The following is a 22,480-nucleotide window of genomic DNA, read 5'->3' as shown; positions in this document are numbered from 1 at the left end:
ATTCTCTCCGATCCCTTCTCTGCTAGTCATATGCTCCGCTATTACATCCTTAATAATGGATTTCATCATTTTGCCCCTTACTGATGTAAGGCTCACCGGCCTATAATTCCCCACTTTTTCTCTACCCCTTTTTTAAATAGTGGGGTAATATTAGCTACCCTCCAATCCATGGGTACTGATCCTGAGTCTATTGAGTTCTGGAAAATAATTTTTAAAGCATCTGCTATCTGAATGTCCACTTCTTTAAGTACCCTAGGATGTAGATTATCAGGCCCTTGGGATTTATCGGCCTTCAATCCCTTCAATTTCCCCAAGACCATGTCCTTAGAGATACTGATTTATTTCAGCTCCTCCCTTGCATTAGTGTCAATGTTTCCCAACATCCTTGGGAGGTTATTGTATCCTCTCTTGTAAAACAGATCTAAAGTAACAATTTAATTGGTCTGCCATTTCCTTATTCCCCATTATATATTCCCCTGACTCTGACTGCAAGGGACCTACTCTGGATTTCACCAATCTTTTCCTCTTGACATATCTATAAAAGCTTTTGCAGTTGGTTTTATGTTTGCCGCAAGCTTACTTTCATAATTTATTTTTGCCCTCTTGATTAATCCCTTTCTCCTCCTTTGCTGCATCTTGAACTGTTCCCAATCTTCGGATTTGGTACTTTTTTTGCCCAATTGATATGTTCTCCCTTTGGTCCTAATGCTGTCTCTAATTTCCCTTGTTATCCCCAGTTGAGTCACTTTTCTTGGTTTATTTTTATGCCAAACCGGTATAAATGATTTCTGCAATTCTTCCATTAGATCTTTGAATGCTTTCCATTGTCTATCCACCGTCACCACCCCCCCACCATAAACCACCCAATCAATCTTACTTAACTCCCGTCTCATACCATCATAATTCTCTTTATTTAATTCAGGACCTTAGTCTCGGTGATAATTTCTTCACTCTCCATGTCGAGTGAGAATTCGATCATAGTGTGATCGCTCCTTCCCAAAGGGCCTCGTACAACAAGATTGCTGATTAGCCCCTTTTCATTGAATAATACCCAGTCTAAAATGGCCTGCTCCCGAGTTGGTTCCTCGACATATTGGTCTAGATAACCATCCCGTAAACATTCAAGGAATTCCACCTCCTCAGTATTTTTACTCATTTGGCTAGTCCAATCGATATGTAAATTAAAGTCTCCCATGATGACAGCTGTTCCCTTATTGCACGTTTCTCTAATTTCCCTTATTATTCCTTCCCTCACCTCTACATTACTATTTGGAGGCTTATATACCACACCCACTAACGTTTTCCACCCCTTGCTATTCCTCAGTTCTACCCATATAGATTCCGTATCTTCCGAGTTAATATCCTTCCTGTCAATTGTGTCCGTTCCTTCTCTCACCATCAAAGCTACCCCACCCCCTTTTCTTTCTTGTCTACCCCTCCTAAATATTGTATACGCCGGGATGTTAAGTTCCCAGGCTTGCCCACCTTGCAGCCATGTTTTGTAATCCCAATCAAATCGTATTTGTTTGTCTCAATTTCCACAGCCAATTCATCTACCTTGTTCCGAATGCTTCTTGCATTAAGATATAAAGCCTTCAGATTTGCTTTTTTCACCCTCCTTGCTCTTTCTGATTTTTACTTTCGCTGCCTAACCCAACTTTTCCTATTTTATCTTTCCTGTCCTTTGCTTATCATACAGGTTCCCATCCCAGTGCCAAATTAGTTTAAACCGCATCCGACGGCTGCACCAAACCTAGCTGCCAATACATTGATCCCTTTTGAGTTTAGGTGTAACCCATTCTTTTTGTAAAGGTCATGCCTTCCCCAAAAGTTAGCCCAATGGTCCAAGAAGCCAAAACCCTGTCTTTTACACCAGCCCCTCAGCCACACATTCATTTGTCTTCACCTTGCATTTTTGTCCTCACTTGCACTTGGCAGAACAGATGCAGAACAGTGGAGAAAAGTACGGAACAGTGTGGAACAGGGGGGACAGCTGGAGAACTGTGGGGACAGATGGGGAACAGAGTGGACCCATGGGGAACAGTGGGTAATTCTGGGGAGCAGTGGGGAACAGATGGTGAACAGTGGAGAACTGTGAGAAACAGTGTGGAAAAATGGGGCACAGATTGGAAACAGAGGAGCATCTGATGGGCAACAATGGGGAACCATGGGGTACAGTTGGTAACAGTTGGGACCTGTGGGGAACAGTGGGGAAGAAATGTGGAACAGTAGGGAAAAGTGGGAGAAATGGAGAACAGTAGGGAACAGAGGGCAACAGTGGGGAATAGATTGGGAACAGCTGGAGAAAAGTGGGGAACAGTGAAGAACTGTGGGGAACACAGGGTAACAGGGGCGAGCAATGGGGAACAAAAGGCGAACATTGGAGAACGTGTGGAACATTGGTCAAAAGTATGTGACAGGTGGGGAACAGTGAGGAACAGTGGGGAACAGTTGGGGAACAATGGTGTATTGAGGGCAACAGTGGGAAAAATTGATGAATGGATGGAAGAGATGGGAAAAAGTGGGGTTCACTAAGGAACAGTGGGGAAAAGTGGGGATCACTAAGAAACAGTGGAGAACAGGGGTGAATAGTGGGGAGTAGTAGAGAACAGATAGCGAACTGTGGAGAATGGGGGAACAGATTGGGAAATGAGTGGAAGAGTGGGGAACCATGGGGAAAAGTGGGGAATGGTGGGAAATAGCTGAGGAACAGTGGGAAACTGATGGGAAACAGTGGGGATCCGTGGGAGACAGCTTTAACAATGATGTATGGCGCACTGAGACAGAAACTGTGACACCGGATTCAGATCAATGAGAAGGTTTATCAGTGATGAAGGATAAACTGTGTCAGATACTGTGAAAACCAGGTTCACAGTGGGGAGAAAGTTTATCGGTGATACAAAATAAACTCTGGCATATACTGTTATACCGGATTCACAGTGGGTAGAAGGTTTAACAGTGATGTATGGTAGACTGAGGCGGATACCGTGAAACTGGGTTCACATTAGTGAGATGGTTTAACGTTGAGGTTCAATGAACTGTGACAGGTACTGTGACACCAGGTTCACAGTGTGGAAGAGGTTTAAACGTGAAACGCAATACATTGTTGCAGATACCGTGACACAGAGTTAACAGTGGGGAGACATTTTAATGGTGATGTTCGGTAGACTGAGGCATATACTCTGACTCCGGGTACACAGTGGGTAGGAGGTTCAACGGTGATTTGCAGGAGTCTGAGACAGATACCGTGACACCGGGTTTACAATGGGAAAAAGTTTATAGGGTGATGAAAAATGTTTACACAGTTAGCCCGTGATGTGTCAGTTAAGTCTAGGAACTGACGGTGGCAATTCGTAATACCGCGCTGTGCACTCGCTATATCATGCCCCCCCAAAATCGTCACTGTAACTTAAGATACCAGATATGCTTGAGTTAGGCAGACGTTCATGTCGCCTGGGTTGATAGTACTGAACTGGTGAAGTAGGGTCCATATGGCAGGTTTAAGTCTCTCCACGCTGAATAGCTGTGGATGCCCTCCGATGTCCAATGTATATACCACTCCATATCTCTTAATCAAACAAAATGGTCCTTCATGTGGTTTTAGTAACGGTGCCCCTGGAATCTGTCTTCGTACAAATACAAATTCAGTGTTTAATAGTGATTGGGGGACTTGTTGCCTAGTTTTGCCATGCCAGTTGGTAGAGGATGGTTTGCTGTTAGCAGTACCCTTGCGGAGTTGTTGAAGGACGTCCATGACTGAATTGTTTCTGAACTGAATATCTTCTGGAACCATAAGGGCCGGACGAAACATCAATTCTACAGATGATGCAGACAGATTTTCTTTTGGAGCTGTTCATACTCCTAATAGAACCCAAGGTAGTTCATCGACCCAGTTGCTCCTTATGTGATATTGTAATGAATAAATATATTTGGAGAATTTGGTAATATTTGTGATTTTGGTAAGATTTAGTGTAGGTTACAAACATACATACATACCTTTTAAAACAGATTTTATTTGAAAGACTGAAGAAATATTGATGTACATACACAATACTGAACTGATGTAATAAAATGAATGACCATTGTTTGGAAATGGAGCCAGGATGACTACAAGTACCTTTCTGCAGGGCGCTTACAGGAAAGTCACTCACCGGTTTTGTTTATCTAACCACAGCTTGAGCAGAAGAAAGAACTCCTGTTGTTTGGAATAAGAGAAATGGAACTCTGTGGTCACTTAAAGAAAGAAGTTACCATCTGGAAAACCCTGACGGGGCAAGTTTCATCAGCGAGACATTGACGTGACTAATGGTGGTACCTCAGTTATGGAAATCCTGGAACAACAAATCACTCTCTGCAAACCCTACAAGAACCTTCCTGAGCAGTAAATATTTACCTTTCGAGCACCAAAACCTGGTGAAATTTATACATGATCAATTATGTGCACAGCAGAAGAATTGCCTGCATCCAGAGAACTTGGAAGATGGAGAAGTGAGATTGAACTGTGAACCAAAGAACTTTTCATAAAATTTAAACACATTACAAACATGTGTGCTTAGAATTAGAAGGGGGTTAATTTGGGTTAGTTAAGTTAAAGTTTCATTCTATTTTAATGTTTAAAGTTGATTAAAAATAACTTCTGTTTTAAAAACCACCTGTCTTGGTGAATGTCTATTGCTGCTGAGTTTTGGGGTCCTTTGGGCTCGTAACAATATCTGCTTAGATAATGACATTGGGCCTGTTCAAAGTAGGAAATGGCTTCTACCAGCAGGAGTTTCTATTTGAGAAAAAATACTGATAGGTGGCGGAACACATATGTTTCCTAAAAATTAACACCCTCTCCCTCCCTAAACCACATTCAGCCCTGTGACATCTTTCTCCATTGCATTACTGGGACCAGCAAGGACCTGACCCATTTCCCATCTTTCCTTGCAATGCCAATATGGCAGCTGCCATTAAGAACAGACAAATCACATTTTAATTCAGCAAGCAAGATGAAAATCATCTGGACATCCTGCTTTAAAAGAAGGGTAAACAAGCCTTCCTAAGTTTGTCACTTCATTTTTATTTCAATTCACATGGAGTATTAGCAAAAAGTTTCCCATCCATTTCGTCATCAAATTATGAGTAAAATCATGATTGCTGTTCATGAAAACCCATAACCTTCAATGTTACACAGATAATCTAGGAAGAATTATGTAACAAAAGTAAATGAAACATTAAAAGAATTTCCCCCTTATAAACACTGAGATTGTAGCACGCCAAGCGACCGGGCGAGCAAAAAAAAAGCAACACTCGGACAGTCCAAGACGGCCCTCCCCGACCTGCGACCGTCATGGAGACTGAAGGATCAGTCAGATCTCACAATGGTCGCAAGTCGGAGTTTTCCCCGTGTGCGGTGCCTGAAGTCTGAGAGCCTATTTTTAAAATCAAATGGTTTGACAAACGAGAACAGAGACACAGGGAACGAAAGACCCAAAATGTGCGGATTGAATTTGTGACTCAGTGTCTCGGGGTCCATCGGCTGGGGGAAGCCATCTTAATTTCTGTGCGCATGCGCGAGTCATCAGTTGGCGCTTGCCCAAAGGGTTCGCTTAGGGCCGTCATTTGGCACATGCGTATCAACCGCACATGCGCGAACCGAACGCCAAGTGGCGAACCCATCGCGCATGCGCCAACTAAAGACGTGCAAATCTCCTTCTTGCCCCTCCCCTTCTCCCCCCCGCCACCCCGCTGCCAGTTACCCCGCGTCCTCCGGCCTCGCCCTGTTGGCGCCATCAGGCCTCGCACCGACGCGCCGGCTCCACCCAAACACCCCGCAGGTACCGGCCGCTCAACGGTGGGGCCCATCGGGCTGCGGGTCGCCCGCATTCTCTGGACCGCGCGGCTGAGGAAGGTACCGGCGCCGCCGCCAACTTCTTCCCGTTAGCGCCCTCGGCGACGCGACCGACCCCGAGCTGACGACGCCACCGCCAAGGTCCCGCCTCCTCACATCAAGAGCCAATCAGCCCGCGAATCCGCCCATCAATCTAACCCTACTTCAGCGTCCAATCCAAAAGCGGCCTCACCGAATCAGTCCATTGGCTCGTGCAATTGAAGCAACTAATCAGCGAGCGATGGAACACACAGTCGCACCCAATCAGCATCGCAAGACAGAAAAGAGAGGCAGTCGAAGGAGCAGTAAACCCTTCGGCCCTTCCACCTCCTACTACCCCAACTCTATCAAATCCTTGGGAAACACAGGATCACTTTGTCCTGGCTCCTGGATTCCTCTGATCTCAAGAAATACATTGCACCCAAACTACAAGGGAGACTATATATTATCAATCACTCCTTCATATTTATTACTGCTTCCAATTTAATGGAGGACACAAGTGGTTGTGTCAGTTAGCTGGACCTCCTCGGGGAACCTCATGGAGCTGGCAATCATGGTGAGAAGATAACTTGCCCCGCGGGAGGCTAGTAGTGACCCTACAATGTTAATGTAGACATGGCTGAACCTACGTGGTGCTGACTCGAATGTCTGGGGATGGTGCCTTCACGTATTCTGCATTTTGGTCATCTGGCAGAGTGTGCAGATCTTGGCCCCGTGACAACCTGTTTCCGGAGGCTCAGCAAGACAATCCTACTGACCACCATTTTGAAAGTTCTGATGGCTGGGTGCGTCAGGTTGTGCAACTCATCGAAAACCTGCCATCTCCATGTGGTCAGCACGATGAGGCGGCGTTTCCATTGGAATGTCACAGAGGAGCATCTACTTACCAGGGTCGAGGTCAACATCCTCCAGCCTGAGCCTGGAAACCGCTGTCCTGCATGCAAGTATCTCAGGGTCTTCCTGCTGTCCCCTGCCTTGGGCTAAATAGTCGATTCCCTGGGACAGGGCCTGGACAGACTTGGTTGTGGGGTGGGGCAGTGCATCACACAAAATGTGTTGAATGTCTGTAGTGAACTCAGATTCATGAGAGGAGCTGCTGCTGCCTGGCCGATCACGGGTCCAACACCTTATGGAAGGCAAAAATTAATGACTTCTGGTCCATGAACATCCTGAATTGTCTACCTTCCAAAAATACCTGAAGTGCCTGACTGCCAGGTACAGTACCAATTGCTCTCAGTCAAAGACGCTGTAGTTGAGTTCGGGTGGCCAGAGGTGTCTGCTAAAGAAGGAAAGGGGCTGCCATTGCCCTTCGATGAATTGCTCCAGTGCACCCCCTACTGCTGTGCTGGAAGCGTCTACTGTGAGAGTGGTGGGTGTCTTTGGCCTGGCGTCTAATGGAAGAGTGATGTTGGCCAGTGCGTTCTTGGCCTTCTGGAACACCTCCAAATCCTCATTGTCCAAGGTAATGTCTTCACGCATGTCTGCATTTTGGTCATCTGGCAGTGTGCAGGTCTGTGTCATCTGCTGACGTACCCACCCTTCCACTCATCATCATTCATAAAAATCACAAAGTGCTGGGGTCCCAGAGTAGATCACCTTGGAGCGCCGCTAGTCATTGTTCCATCTACTACTACCCTCTGTTTTCTGCAGACAAGCCAATTCTGAATCCACACAGCCAAGGCTCCATGGATCCCATGCCTCCCATGCCTCCTGACATTCTGAATGAGGCCACCGTGGGGTCCTTGTCAAGCACCTTACTAAAATCCACGTGCAGCCCATATACACCTTTACCTTCATATATTTCCTTTGACACCTCCTCGAAAAACTCAATTTGACTCATGAAGCAAGACCTGCTCCTCACAAAACTATCCATGAGTTTCCACAGCATGTTTGTGCATTGCCCTCGGCCCCAGAATCTGCAGACTTCCTGGCCAGTCCCTCCCTTACCCCTTCCCAGAGCTTCTGCATCCATTATAACATCAACCATTGTTGCCCAGTACAGGCCTTTTATCCCATAAAGGCTGTACTGACCTTTGTAAATGTTCTCCACAACAAACTAACCCTTACCTGTACCACACCCCTTACCTTCTGTTCCCTTACATCCACATGCCCGTTGTCTTGGGTAAACTTATTCCTCTCATTTTGTTCTTTTTAGATTGGTCACAGTGTTTGAGCTACCGAAAGAAAATAGACACATACACACACACACACACATACACACCGAGAACAGTTCAGTTTATACAAGTCTTTATTATTAAATAGCTAGCTGAATTCACACTACAAAATGCAAGCCCTTCCCAATTATACTTATCAATGCCTGGACTGGTCCCAACTGCCAAAGCGAGGCGACGACTGCACACTTGTAGTAGGTTGTCTGGGCGCCGGTAGCAGCTTCTCCACCTCCCCGGACCGGAACGTTGGTTGGAATCTTGAAGTTCTTCTTCTTGCTGAGAGATGTTGCCACCTCTTGGAGAGTCTCAAAGAGGGACTCTTTAAGCAGTGGGACCATGGCTTATATTACCCAAAAGTTGTTTACTTCAGATCTTATCTCTTTGAACAAATGATTTAATTATCTTCAAGGTCTCCTGACAGTCTGCGACCAACAAAAGACAACTGCATCTCTGGGCCTCATGGTGGAAGTTGGATAATGTCTACTGATTCATATGCATCCCTGGGCCCCATAGTGTAAATTTAGATAATGTCTACTAATTCATATGCAACAAGCTGGTTCTCTGCCTTGCAGGAGCAAAGGCTGCAAAAATAAAAAACACGGTTTAAATCTTCCATTACATTCCACCCCTTGGTCGCAGCCTGTCACTTACGGGACCTTACAAGCATTTGAGTACAGAAGGAGTGAAAAAGAGAAACTAAAACTATGATAATCACAAAAACAAGCAAAAATGCGACAACCAACGGAGAATAATGTGGCCCAATCCACCAAATGGACCAGCTCACCATGGAAAAGGGTTCCAATCAAGCTCAAACTATCCTTGTGGGCCACAAGACCCAGACGCTGAAGCTCACCAACAGATTTTGAAACATGTTTAACAATATCCGATATATTAGTGGATACATCGGGCCGTGTCCCCCACGGGCAACTCCCTCAGAACGTCCTCGACATTACAAATCCAATTGCTGGCATCAAAGCACCGGTTAAGCCAGATCAGCAGGAGCACAAGATGGAGGACCTGGAACAAAGAAACCTGACATATGTCACTCACAGTGCCATAAGCGTTCGGTATTTAAACAAACTAAACCATCCTGTCCCTCAATAGCTATCCACTGAGTGTTACCCTGGGCAGGTGTCACTATTTCTCCTTTTACAGGAGGGCCACTACCTGATGGTGTCACCCATACCTTTTGTCCGACATTCTCTAGCTCGGGAATGGGGGGCAATGACTGTTTTTCCTCTGGAATAGGCTGTAGTTCAGAAGCGTGAAGAAGTCGGTGGAAAGGCGACGATTCAAATTATCGATGGCCTGCTGCAGCACATGGCACCACCCCTTCAGGGTCCCCAGTGGTGTTAACAAACGAATTTGTTCCTTCAGTAAGCCATTCATTCATTCAACTAACCCGGCATCCTGTGAGTAATAAGGAATATGGTGGACCCATAAGTTATCCAACTACACGAAAACCAACAAGGTCGGGTCAGATACAGCAAAGAGCTCTCTGAACCCTTCTCCATTAACAAGGCTGCGTTCTGGCACCAACTCTCTTTTCAATCTTCTTCAGCATGATGCTGAAACAAGCCATGAAAGACCTCAACAATGAAGACGCTGTTTACATTTGGTACCGCACGGATAGCAGTCTCTTCAATCTGAGGCGCCTGCAAGCTCACACCAAGACACAAGAGCAACTTGTCCGTGAACTACTCTTCGCAGACGATGCCAATTTAGTTGCCCATTCAGAGCTAGCTCTCAGTTTTGCGGAAACTGCCAAAATGTTTGGCCTGGAAGTCAGCCTGAAGAAAACTGAGGTCCTCCATCAGCCAGCTCCCCACCATGACTACCAGCCCCCCCATATCTCCATCGGGCACACAAAACTCAAAACGGTCAACCAGTTTACCTATCTCAGCTGCACCATTTCATCGGATGCAAGGATCGACAACGATATAGACAACAGACTCGCCAAGGCAAATAGCGCCTTTGGAAGACTACACAAAAGAGTCTGGAAAAACAACCAACTGAAAAACCTCACAAAGATTAGTGTATACAGAGCCGTTGTCATACCCACACTCCTGTTCGGCTCCTAATAATGGGTCCTCTACCGGCATAACCTACGGAATGCTTCCACCAGCGTTGTCTCCGCTCCATCCTCAACATTCATTGGAGCGACTTCATCTCCAACAGCGAAGTACTCGAGATGGCAGAGGCCAACAGCATCGAATCCACGCTGCTGAAGATCCAACTGCACTGGGTAGGTCACGTCTCCAGAATGGAGGACCATCGCCTTCCCAAGATCGTGTTATATGGCAAGCTCTCCACTGGCCACTGAGACAGAGGTGCAGCAAAGAAGAGGTACAAGGACTGCCTAAAGAAATCTCTTAGTGCCTGCCACATGACCACCACCAGTGGGCTAATATCGCCTCAAACCCTGCATCTTGGCGCCTCACAGTTCGGCGGACAGCAACCTCCTTTGAAGAAGACCGCAGAGTCCACCTCACTGACAAAAGACAAAGGAGGAAAAACCCAACACCCAACCCCAACCAACCAATTTTCCCTTGCAACCGCTGCAACCGTGTCTGCCTGTCCCGCATCAGACTTGTCAGCACAAATGAGCCTGCAGCTGACGTGGACACTACCCCTCCATAAATCTTCATCCGCGAAGCCAAGCCAAAGAAAGAAGGACCCATAAGATACTGTTGTCAGCTGCCCAATCACAGATTGCCTTCCCGGAGAAGTGCGAGCCATTATCAGACTGAATTACTTCTGGTACATCATAACAAGAAATTTAATGGTTTAGTCCTTGGATAGTGCTAGCTTGGTCAGCCGTCTTGGTGGGAAAAGCAAAAAGCAGGCCCAAAAAGGTGTCAATCATTACTAGGACGTAACGTTTACCCATACAATCTGGCATTGGGCCTATGTAATCAATTTGCCAGACTGCAGGTGAGTGAGCTCCCCGTCTTATTCGACCATGCAGACGAGGAGGAACAGTGCGGGACTTCAAAAGCTGGCATGCTGGGCATGTCCGCTCGACCATGCGGACATTGTTCTGATGGATGGGTAAGGCATGTGTACAGGCCACATAGCTGATCCCTTCTCCCCCAAATGGCTACTCTGTTCATGTGCCCATCGATCCAGGGGGACGGTATCGGCATGGCTGATAGTGGCAAGCTGATCTGATACTGCATTATGTTGTGCCATGTTCGTCGTCGCATTGGTATGGGCGTCAACGTGATATACGGTTATCTCACGATGATGGGAAGCATCCCACAACAGCTGCCACAAATGTTTTCCCCATACTGAGCGGTCATGTACCAGCCAGTCATTCTTTTGCCAATCAGGCATCCATACCACTAGTCCATTAGCCATAGCCCAGGAAGTAGTGGGAGAGTGTACATAGCCCTGAGGGAGGTGGGTGAAGGTATACTGACGTCCCCTCCAGGTAAAGGTGAACTGATCCTGTGAGACCTCGTCTGTAAGAATACTGAAGAAGACGTTAGCGAGATCAATGACAGCATAACATATTCCTGAGTTCCTAGTAGCAATGTTTTCAATAAGGGTAACAATGTCCGGAACTGCCGAAGCAAGTGGTGGGGCATGTTTGTTCAAGAAACAATAATCAACTGTCATCCTCCAGGAGCCATCCGACTTCTGCACTGGCCAAACAGGGCTATTAAAGGGCAATGTTGAGGGCCTCACTACTCCTTCTTCTTGCAAAGCATTGATGGTGGCAGTAATCTCTTCCTGCCCTCCAGCGATACGATATTGTGGAATGCATACTGGTTTCAGGGGGGGGGGGAGGCACCATCACAGGATCCCACTTAGCCCGACCCACCACTAGTCTTTAAGTAATAGTCCAAATTCCAAATGCAAATCCCCATTGGCTAATATTAAGGGCTGTACCGGCCAACATAGGATACACTCGTCAGTGGCAGCCACCAGGGCATGTAAACATATAGGGGAAGGGCCAATGTGGCGCGGAATTGCGGAGGTGTAATGCTGGATGTGGAATCGTCCCCCTGCGAGATGCCAGACGTGGAATGGTCCACCTGCCAGATGCCGGAGGTGGAATGGTCCTTCTGTGAGAATCCGGATGTGGAATGGACTTCGTGCCAGATGTGTAATGGTACACCGACGAGATGCAAGATGTAGAATGATCTTCTGGACAGATGCCGAATGTGGAATGGAATTCGTGCCAGATGCCAGATGTGGAATGGTATGCTTGTCAGTTGCAGGATGTGGAATGATCCTCTGCCAGATGATGGATATGGAATGGTTTACCTGGCTGATGCTGGAGTGGAATAGACCACCTGCCAGATGCCAGATGTGGAATGTTTTATTTCCCCAGATGCAGGATGTGGAGTGTCGGCCTGCCAGATGCCAGATGTGGTATTATCCACCCACTTAATGCCAGATATTGACTAGTCTGCCTGACAGATGCCAGATGTGGAATTGTCTACCTGCGAGATGCCGGATTTGGAATGGACCACTTGCCAGATGCCGGATGCGGAATGGTCTGCCTGCCAGATGTCAAATGTCGTATCAGCTTCCTGCCATTTGCTGGATATGGAAACGTCCACCTAACAGATGCCAGATATGCAATGGTCCCCCTGTAAAATGCCAGACGTGGAATGGTCCATCTGCCAGCTGCCGGATGTGTAATGGTTCACCGGCCAGATGCCGGATGTAGAATTAACTTCTGGACAGATGCCAGATGTGGAATGGTCTACCTGCTAGATGCCAGATTTTGAAAGCTCCACCAGGAATATGCCATTTGTGGAATGGGCTGCCTGCCTGATGGCAGATGTAAAATGTTCCGTCTGCAAGATGCCGCATGTGGAATTAGCTTCATGACATTTGGCGGATGTGATATGGTCCACCTGCCAGATTCCGGATGTCAAATGGTCACCCTGCCAGAAGCCAGATGTGGAATGTTCTGCCTGTCAGATTTATGATGTGGAATGGCCTTCCTGGAAAATGCCTGATGTGGAATGGTCTGTCTGTCATATGCCGAATGTGGAATAGTCCGTCTGCTAAAAGCCAGAAGTGGAATGGTCTTCCTGCCAGATACAGTGACTCCAATTTGACAGTTGGTTTAACAGTGATGTACTGTAGAGTGAAGCAGATATTATGATACCAGGTACACAGTGTTGAGAGGGTTTAAGTGATGTACAATAACTGTGCCAAATACAGTAACAAGGGTCTCATAGTGGGGAGAAGGATTAACGGTGATGTTCAGTAGAGTTAGACAGATCCTGTGACAAAGGTTTCACAGTGGTGAGAAGTTTTAATGGTGACGTGCGATAAACTTTGGTGGATACGGTGACTTCGAGTTTAAAGTGGAGAAATGGTTTAATGGTGATAGACGGTAGACTCAGGCATATTTTGTGACACTGGGTTCACAGTAGCGAAATGGTAAAAAAGTGATGTACAATAAACTGTGTCAGATACTGTAACACCAGGTACAAGGAGGGGAGAAAGTTTAAAAGTGCTGTATGATAAACTGTGTCAGGTACTGTAACACCAGGTTCACAGTAAGGAGAAGGTTTAATGGTGATGTATGGCAGACTGAGGCAGATACTGTGACACCAGTTACACAGTGGGGAGAATGTTTAATGAGGATGTATGGTACACTTTGACAGATACTGTTCACACCAGGTACACAGTAGTGAGTAGGTTTAACAGTGATATATGATACATTATGGCAGATGCAGAGACACCAGGTTCACAGTGGGGAGAAGGTTTTATGATGTTCATTAGAGTGAGGCAGATACTGTGACATTGAGTTCACAGTGGTGGAAGATTTAACAGTAATGTACGATAAACAGTCCCAGGTACTGTGACACCTGATAACCATTTGTTATGGATTTAAGAGTGTAGGATTATGTGTAGCAGATATTTTGACAGAAGGTTCAAAGGGGAAAGAGGTTTAATGGCGATGTACGATAATCTGTGGCAGATAGAGAGACAATGGGTTTACAGTGGGGAGAAGGATGAACAGTGATGTATGATAAACTGTGGCAATACTGTGACACGATGTTCACAATATTATGAAGTTTTAATGGTGATATATAATCAACTCTGGCATATACTATGACACCAGGTTCACAGTGGGGAGAAGGTTCAACATTGATGTACAATAAACTATGTCAGATACTGTGACACTGGGTTCACAGTAATGAGAATGTTTAACAGTGATACACGATAAACAGTTCCAGATATTATGACACCGGGTTCACTGTGGAGAGATGGTTTAATGGTGATGTACGGCAGATTGAGACAGATACTATAAACTCCATGAGATACTGTGACACCGGATTCACTGTGGGGAGTGGTTTTATGGTGATGAACGGAAGACAGGGGCAGATACTGTGAAACCGGATTCACAATGGGGAGAAGGTCAATCACTGCTGGACCATAAACTGTGCAAGATACTTTGACCCTAGGTTCACAGGGCGAGAAGGTTTCACAGTAATGAACGATAAACTGTGTCAAATACTGTGACCCCAGGTTCACAGTGGGGAGAAGGATGAATGGTGATGTATGGTAAATTGAGATGGATACTGTGACACCAGGTGAACAGAGGGAAAAAGTTTTAACAGTGATGAACGATAAACTGTGTCAAATATTGGGACACTGGGTTCACATCCGTCATACAGTTGAACAGTAATGTACGATAAACTGTGTTTGATACTGTGACACCAAGTTCACAATGGGGAGAAGGTTAATGGGGATGGATGGTAGATTAAGGGAGATACCGTGGTACCAGGTTCACAGTGAGGAGAAGGTTTAACGGTGATGTACGGTAGACTGAGTCAGATACTATGACACAAGGCTCATTGTATTGTTCATTTCTCTTCATTACAACATCTAATTTATATGCTCCGTTTTTTTTTGTGGCAACTTCCAAACTTTCCATAAACGAATTCTAATCAGATTTTGTTCATTTAAATAGGTCACCATTAAAAGCCCAAATATTTGGTCTCTAAAGTACGCCTCACAAAATTAAATTAATCTAAGGGGGACCTCAGAGGCATTTGAAATGCTGGAAGGCCTGGACAGAGTACATATGGCAAAGAAGTTTCCCATGGTAGGAGATTTAAGGACAAGAGAGCATAATTTCAGCATAAATGGGTGTCAATATAAAACAGATGTGGAAAAATTTATTTTGTCAGCGGGTCGTGAATCGTGGAACTGAGGTCATTAGGTGTATTTCAGGCAGAGATTGAGAGGTATTTGATTAGTCAAGGAATCAAGGGTTATGGAGAGAAAGCTGGGCAGTGGGGCTGTGGAAAAATGGTGGAACACACTCAATGGGCCTACATCTTGTGATCTTTATCTTGCGGAAGACCTACTCTGGTATTCTATTCTTAGAAAACAGTCTGCATAGTGGTTTTATGTTACGTTAACCCATTTCTAATTGAATCCCATGTTATTGAACCAATGCAAATTCTGCATTGAGAGGACCACAGCTTCCTAATTTAAAAAAAATTGTCATTGAGCAGCTCAAATGAGATATTTTGCTTCTTTTTTGAAAGGGAAAAATGACCATCAAATAAAATAAGATAGAGAAAAGCAGAAGAATTTATATACAGTGGGAATCGAAATTAATGGTTGGTGATAGAGATACACCATTTTTGATACATATATGGAATAAAATAAATGATGAAATTGGTGTAAGTGGATGTACAGCACCCAGAATAGCTTTGATTCAAAATCCTCATATCTTTTTCAAAGGATCATCAATTTTTGGATAGATGGTTTGTAAGGGGATTATGAATGTTGAAGATAGTAATGAAAGGGATCAATTAATGTAATTTGAGCAACTGAGAAATAAATATATAACTCATAGCATTCTTTTTTGCTATTTCCAAATAAGAGCATATTTGAAGGATAAGTTAGGGCCAACCATGTTGTACTGAAATAGAAATTCCTTATAAAGAGGAATTGTTAAAAAATTTACTTCTATGATGTCCTCTTTATTACAAGGAGGAACTTTTAAATGAGGAGTTCTTAAGATGAGACAAAGGTGGGAAATGGTTCTGAATATTGTAATCGATTGGCAAATATGGGAAGATCCATATAAGGATCTCAATGTAAGATATAAATTAGTTCAGTATAATTATTTTTACATCAGTCATGAAGCAGATGTCAGTAAGGCTTTTATTGAAAGCTGCACCGGGAGTCAGGTGACTCAAGCAATTGGATTTGAAAAGCTCTACAAGAAGCTGATTTGGCAATAGAGATCACGTGATCCAGGGGAGTTGTATTAATTCACTTCAACTCAGCATTTTGGATCTATTGACCAGAGTTCCACACTGCAGCAGTGATGAAGGAATTCACAACTAGTGTTTCTTCTACAGTTACTTCTTACACTAGAGAAATTGTATAGAATAAAATCAGACTGATCAGATGAATGTTTTAGGTGTGGTGAAGATGTAGCAATTTTCTTGCATTCAACTTAGCTTTGTCCTAATGCAAGATCTTTTTGGGGAGAATTACAAATTTTTTGGAACAAGTTACAGGAGTTGTTTTCTGCAAAATCCAACCTTACTTTTATTGGGAAATACTGAAGGAACAAGGCCCAAATTAAAACTATTAATATATCAATTGAAATTTGTTAAATAAGTATTAGCGGAGATGAGGAAATATATTGCACTTACTTGGAAATCAGATATACTTTTAGGGTTACCAAGATGACATGCAAAAATTTCGAAGTTGTATTCCTTTAGAAAAAATTGCATATAGCTTGAGAAATATATACTCTATGCTTTTGCAAATTTGACACCTGAATATTCAAATATTAGGCTTCAATTTGTAATAATGCTCTTTTCATCCCTCTAGACATGCGAGATTATCCTCTAAGTTGTAACATTTTTATTTAGATGTGTTAGATTTCCTCACCACCATGATCTCTGGGTAAGCGGAGGACTAACACAGGGCATCAGAAAACAGGAAGACCACACACCATCAACAACTGAGTAGCAGAGGATTCAATCCATGGGTGAGTGACCATGGAAGCAGACCAGTGAGGGGTTCTGCAACTGAACGACCCACATAGGTGACAGGCTGTTGGTAATTTGAGGAGAGGAACCCAGGCTGTGAGCTTCTGGAGAAAGCAGTCAAGGGACTCACATTAGGTTGTGGATTGCTGGAGGCTGGTTCGAAACTGGCTAAAAGGATATCAGGTATCAGACTTGGGATACGATTGGATGTTAAATGGTTCCTAATCATGTCAGAGGTTAAAAACAGGAGCTCACATTGCCAATGGCTTGGATTGGTCTGTGAGCATTGAAAGAGAATCCACAAACCCTCAATGACTTGGCCCAGGGTTCAGGGTGGTGGGGGTGAGTGGGGGCAGAGCACGACTCTCTTTTGCTTCTTTCTCTGAGCGCAAGAGGCATTTCAGGCAATTTCTGCCAATGGAGAATCTGTCTGCCTCACAGCAGGAAAAAAGCAATTTTGTGTGATATGACACTTTTTAATTACATGACAGCAAATTGTCTCCTGAAATAGAGAGAGGTTCAAGTTTCAAACTATTACACACTCCACTCACCAGAGACACCTGGATTATACCTCTTCCCACTTAATTTTTTTGCAAGGACACCACATTGCATATTGATATGTTTTTGAAAGAGATGGATTGTAGGAGTCGTGTAGGTCACAAACAAACACAAACACTTCACAAAACAGCTCTTATTTAAAATGCAAGAGCTTTGCTGATAGAGAGTCATTCAGATGCCAAGAACATTTGCAAAGACAAAACAAGGAGACTGCTTTGCTAAAGAATTTCAAAAGCAGGGGTAAATGGATTATTGATTTTAAAGCAACTGATGAAAGGACTCAGAAGTTTGGGTCCGGTGCAGTAATCTGGCTGGTTGCAGTTTGCTGTTCTAAGAAGGTCATGTGCTTTTGCAAGCAGAGAGGAGAGACCAAATTGGCTTTTTCTAAGAGAGAGAGATGGCAAGCTGGCATCTTGTTGAAACCCCATTTTGAAGATGGTTTGTGAGTTCTCTGTTCAGCCTGTTGAAAAACTTTGTTGTCCAAACAAGAGGAAATGGCTGGCAAGAGTGTTTCACCTGAAATAAGGGAAATAAAAGGAACTCTATGGTGACCTGCAGAAGAGGTGATCATTTGGAAAACCCTGATGGGCTTCATTGACAAGACCCCAAAGTGGTTGATCAGAGGGAATCAGTTTTTGTGTGTCCAATGAGCAAGAAATCCCTCTCTGAAACCAACAAGAGCCTTCCTGGAGGGGTAACCATTTACCTTTAAGTACCAAAGCTTGGTGCAAATTCATAAATGTTGAATTCTGTGCACAGTATAAGAATTGATAGACACTGATGAACTTGGAGTTGCGTCAAAGAACTTTATGCACATTAAATACACCTGCACTTAGAATGAGAAAGGGGTAATGTAAGACTGTTAAGTTAATTGTGATAAGTTAAAATTTGATCCTTTTTTTGTTTAAAGAAAATTTAAAATGACCTTTGTTTAAGTATCCTTTGTCTTGGTGATTTTCTATTGCTGCTAGGTTTTGTGGTCGTCTGGGCCTGTAACAGTCCCAAGATGAGATCGTCAACTCCAGAACACCCAGAATATCTTATTTCTTCAATAAATGCAGATTTTCCCACACTGTCATTGAAAAATCCTGCACCCATATCTCCAATTCTCTTTCTGCCCTTACCCCACCTCCTCTCCGGCAGAACAAGGACAGAATCCCTCAAATTTCTCACTTACCACCCATCAGCTGCCACATCTGACACATTATCCTTGAACACTTCCATCTTCAGCACCATCCTCTAACCTGCTACATCTAACCCACTCCACTCAGATCCTCTTTTCACAGGGGCACGTCTTTCTGTGACTCCCTCGATGGCACTTCCCTCTCCACCCACCACCACCCGAAGCACTCCCCATTGGAACTGCAGAAATTGCCAAAATTGTCCCTCCATTTCTTGCCACCTCCATCCAAGACCACAATCAGACCTTCCAGGTGAGGCAGTGTTTCACATGCACCCCATCCAACCTAGTCTACTACAATTGGTCGACTCAGTTGACGTCGATATCAGCAAGACCAAATACAGACCGGGTGGCCACTGTGCTAAACATCTGTGCTCTGTGGATCTAAACTTGAGCTTCCTGTGGGCTACCATATAAATTCTCTCACCCTTCCAGCAACATGTCTGTTGGCATCATCCATCTCCAGAGTGAGGGCACTCAAACTTAAAGAAAATATATTATATTCCTCCTGGGCAGCCTTAAACTCTATAGCATGAACACAAATGTTTCTAATTTTAAGCAGTCACTCACCTCTGTCTGATTTCACTGTTTCCAGCTCTTGATCTACTGCCCATTTGAATAAAATTACTCCTTTAAGGTTGAAGAGTTGACAGTGGTGTTTTCCCCATGTCGCTTGCCATTGAACAACTGGCAAAATTAAGTTGTGGTTGTTGCAAAATGAATGGTGTTATTGTTCAAAATGTGCCTGAGATTGAAAGTATTCTTGTACTGAATAGACATCTGGGCCAAATGGCTATTTAAGGAGAATCTGTACATGGTTGTACATCCTGAAGTACAATAACTACTTCTATCCACTAAAGAGTGTTAAAGAGCAAGGATAGACAATGCAATCACATAAAATTCACATTCATACAGCACACGTATTAATACACAAAACAAACATACATCTTTATTGGTCAGAAAGCGCCTAAACTTCCCAAGGAGACTGAGAAGGTCAAGGCCAACGACTCTCATCATGAGATTTTACAGGAGCGCAGTTGAGTCTCCTGTCTGGATGCATCATTGGATGGTCTAGTAGCTGTAGAGCATCAGACAGGAATGATGCAAAGAGTTGTGAGGATCACTGGGGTCTCCCTTTCTTCTGTAGATGACATTTACTGGAGTGTTGTTTAAACAGGGCTCAAGGAATTGTAAAAAGACCATTTCCATCCAGTGCACAGCATCTTTAACCACGTCTATCATCAAAATCAGGACTGCCAGGCTGGGGAATAGCTTCTTCCCACAGGCTGTGAGATGGAAGAAAAGTATCCAGTAAGTGGGATAATCATCCCAAAAATTTATATATGTAGCGGCTACTTCGATAGAGCTACTAAAGCAACACACACACACACACACACACACACACACACACACACACACACACACACACACACACACACACACACACAAGGTTAGTCAACACAGACTGCTTTATTCAGACTTTACAGGCTTCTTTTATTTAGTGTGTCCCAGGCTCCATGGGACATCATTATGAGTTTGCTTCTGAACCACGGGATCGCAGATTTAAATTAAGCCCTGTGAGTGTCCAGTGCCATCCGGCATGCCGTTCCTCGCCATGCAGCACCACACGTGGACAGTCAATTAAATGGGTGAGTTCCCCGCTGTCTATCTTGCGATTTCACATGCCCGCCAAAGTACCTTGCCCCCTCGGCCTACTACTCAGCTGCTACACCACCCAGTTCCCTCCCCAGAACCTTTGCAGAAACTAAAACATCAGCTACATGCACCTGAGGTGGACCCAATCACCGTCTGGGCTGGGGGCACTGAAATAGGTGAAGCGGAATTCTCATGGGCAGGCTTGAGTCCACACTTAAAGAGCTGTGAATGTCCCCTAATGTCCAAAGTATACACAAGCCCATCCTTCTTCGCCACATGGAAAGGGCCCTCATATGGTAATTCTAACAGCGCTCCTGGGACCTATCTGTGCACAAAAACAAAATCAGCGTCCAGGAATGGTGGGGCACATTCTGTTTAGGTGATCCATGCCAGTGGGTAGGAAAAGGTTTGCTAATCGTGACTCCATGTCAAATCTATGAAGAAAATTCAGGTCAAAATTGGTTGTGAAATGAATGTGCCATGAAACTGTAAGGACCGTACCATCAACCATCTCTGTGGACAATGCAGGCATATCTTCCTTTGAAGAGATGTGCACTCCCAATAGAATCCATGGCAACTCATCAACCTAACTGAGACCGGTGAGTCGGGCCTTAAGTGCGGACTTCAGTTGCTAGTAGAAACATTCCACAAGTCCGTTGGACCGTGGATGAATTGTGCTCCACGGTCTGAAGTAATGTGTGTCGGAAAACCAAATCTAGCCATCCAATCGACAATGAATGCTCTTGCCCTTGTCTCAGTGTCACTGGATGGCAACGGGACAGCCTCTGACCAGCGTGTGAAACGTTCTTTGACTGTTAGAATGTATCTCAAAATTTGAGATAATGGCAATGATCCAAGCAGGTCCACATGCACGTGTTCCAACCGCCTGTGTACCAGCGGGAAAGGTTGAAGAGGTGCCTTAGTGTGTCACTGAATTTTGGCAGTCTGGCAGGAGGTACCTGTGCAGACCCATTATGCGACAGCTTTTTTTAGTCCATGCTATACATATTTATTTGACATGTGCTTGACAGATGTTCTGATGGATGGATGAGACAAGGTGTGTATCTGGTCAAAAAGGTGTTGCCTCCAAGATGCCGGAATCACTGGTCTAATGTAGCCCAAAGACATGTCACAAAGTAAGGTTGGCCGCCCAGTTGTGGTGCCACCTGCTGTATGTCCAAGTTAGTCATGGTCGTACTTATGGGCTGGGATAAATGGGGAACAGTGGGGGAACAGATGGGGAAAAGTGGGGAACATTGTGAAAAATGGGCAACAGGGTGGAACAAATGTGGTACACCTGTTCCGCACTGTTCTCCAGCTGTTCCCCATCTGTTCACCACTATTATCCAGCTGTTCCCGAATTGTCCCTCACTGTTCTCCAGCTGTTCCAGAACTGTTCCCACTGTTTGACACATGTTCACCGGCTGTTCTAAACTTTTTCCCACTGTTCCCCACCTGCTCCCCACTGTTCCCCAGTTGTTTTCCACCAGTTCCCCACTTTTGACAACTGTTCCACATGGTTCCCCACATTACCCCAATCTGTTCCCCACTGTTCCCACATTCTCCGCAGTTCAATATCTGTTCCCCACTGCCCCCCCTATTCATCTCTGTTCCACTGTTCTCCACTGTTCTTCAGTGATCCCCACTGTTCCCCATCTCTTCCTCACCGTAGAGAACACTGCAGAATAATGGGGAATGGGGGGGATTATTGGAGAGCAGGGGGGCAACACTGAGGAATGTTAAACTGATGGGGAACCGTAGGGAAAAGTGGAGAGATGGTGGAGAACTGCTGGGGACGTGTGTCGAACAGGTGGGGAACATTGCGGGATCAGCTGGAGAACAGTGGGTATTAGATGGGAAACTGATGGGGAACAGTGGAGAGATTGTGGGGAACTGCAGGTGAAAAATGGGGACTTGTGGGGAACATGTATCTAACAGGTGGGAAAAAGTGAGGAAAAGATGGGAGGAGTGGGGAACCTTGGGGAACACTGCCAAGCAGTGGGTAACAGAGGGGAATAGTGGGGAGCAGGGGTGAACAATGAGGAAA

General features: G+C 44.8%; 1 long non-coding RNA gene across 1 annotated transcript in view; it reads right to left on the bottom strand.

Annotated features, from left to right (window-relative positions):
* LOC138756552 (uncharacterized) overlaps positions 1-5,982 on the bottom strand; it is a 41,643-nt gene extending 35,661 nt beyond the window's left edge. The window contains exon 1 of the long non-coding RNA XR_011353152.1: positions 5,898-5,982. This is a non-coding gene — a long non-coding RNA (uncharacterized lncRNA). The remainder of the gene's footprint in view (positions 1-5,897) is intronic.
* Between the last annotated feature and the right edge of the window lie 16,498 nt (positions 5,983-22,480).

This window comes from Narcine bancroftii, chromosome 3 (genome assembly GCF_036971445.1).
Source record: "Narcine bancroftii isolate sNarBan1 chromosome 3, sNarBan1.hap1, whole genome shotgun sequence".
In the NCBI taxonomy this organism is placed as follows: Eukaryota; Metazoa; Chordata; class Chondrichthyes; order Torpediniformes; family Narcinidae; genus Narcine; species Narcine bancroftii.
This window is presented reverse-complemented; position numbering and strand designations above follow the sequence as displayed.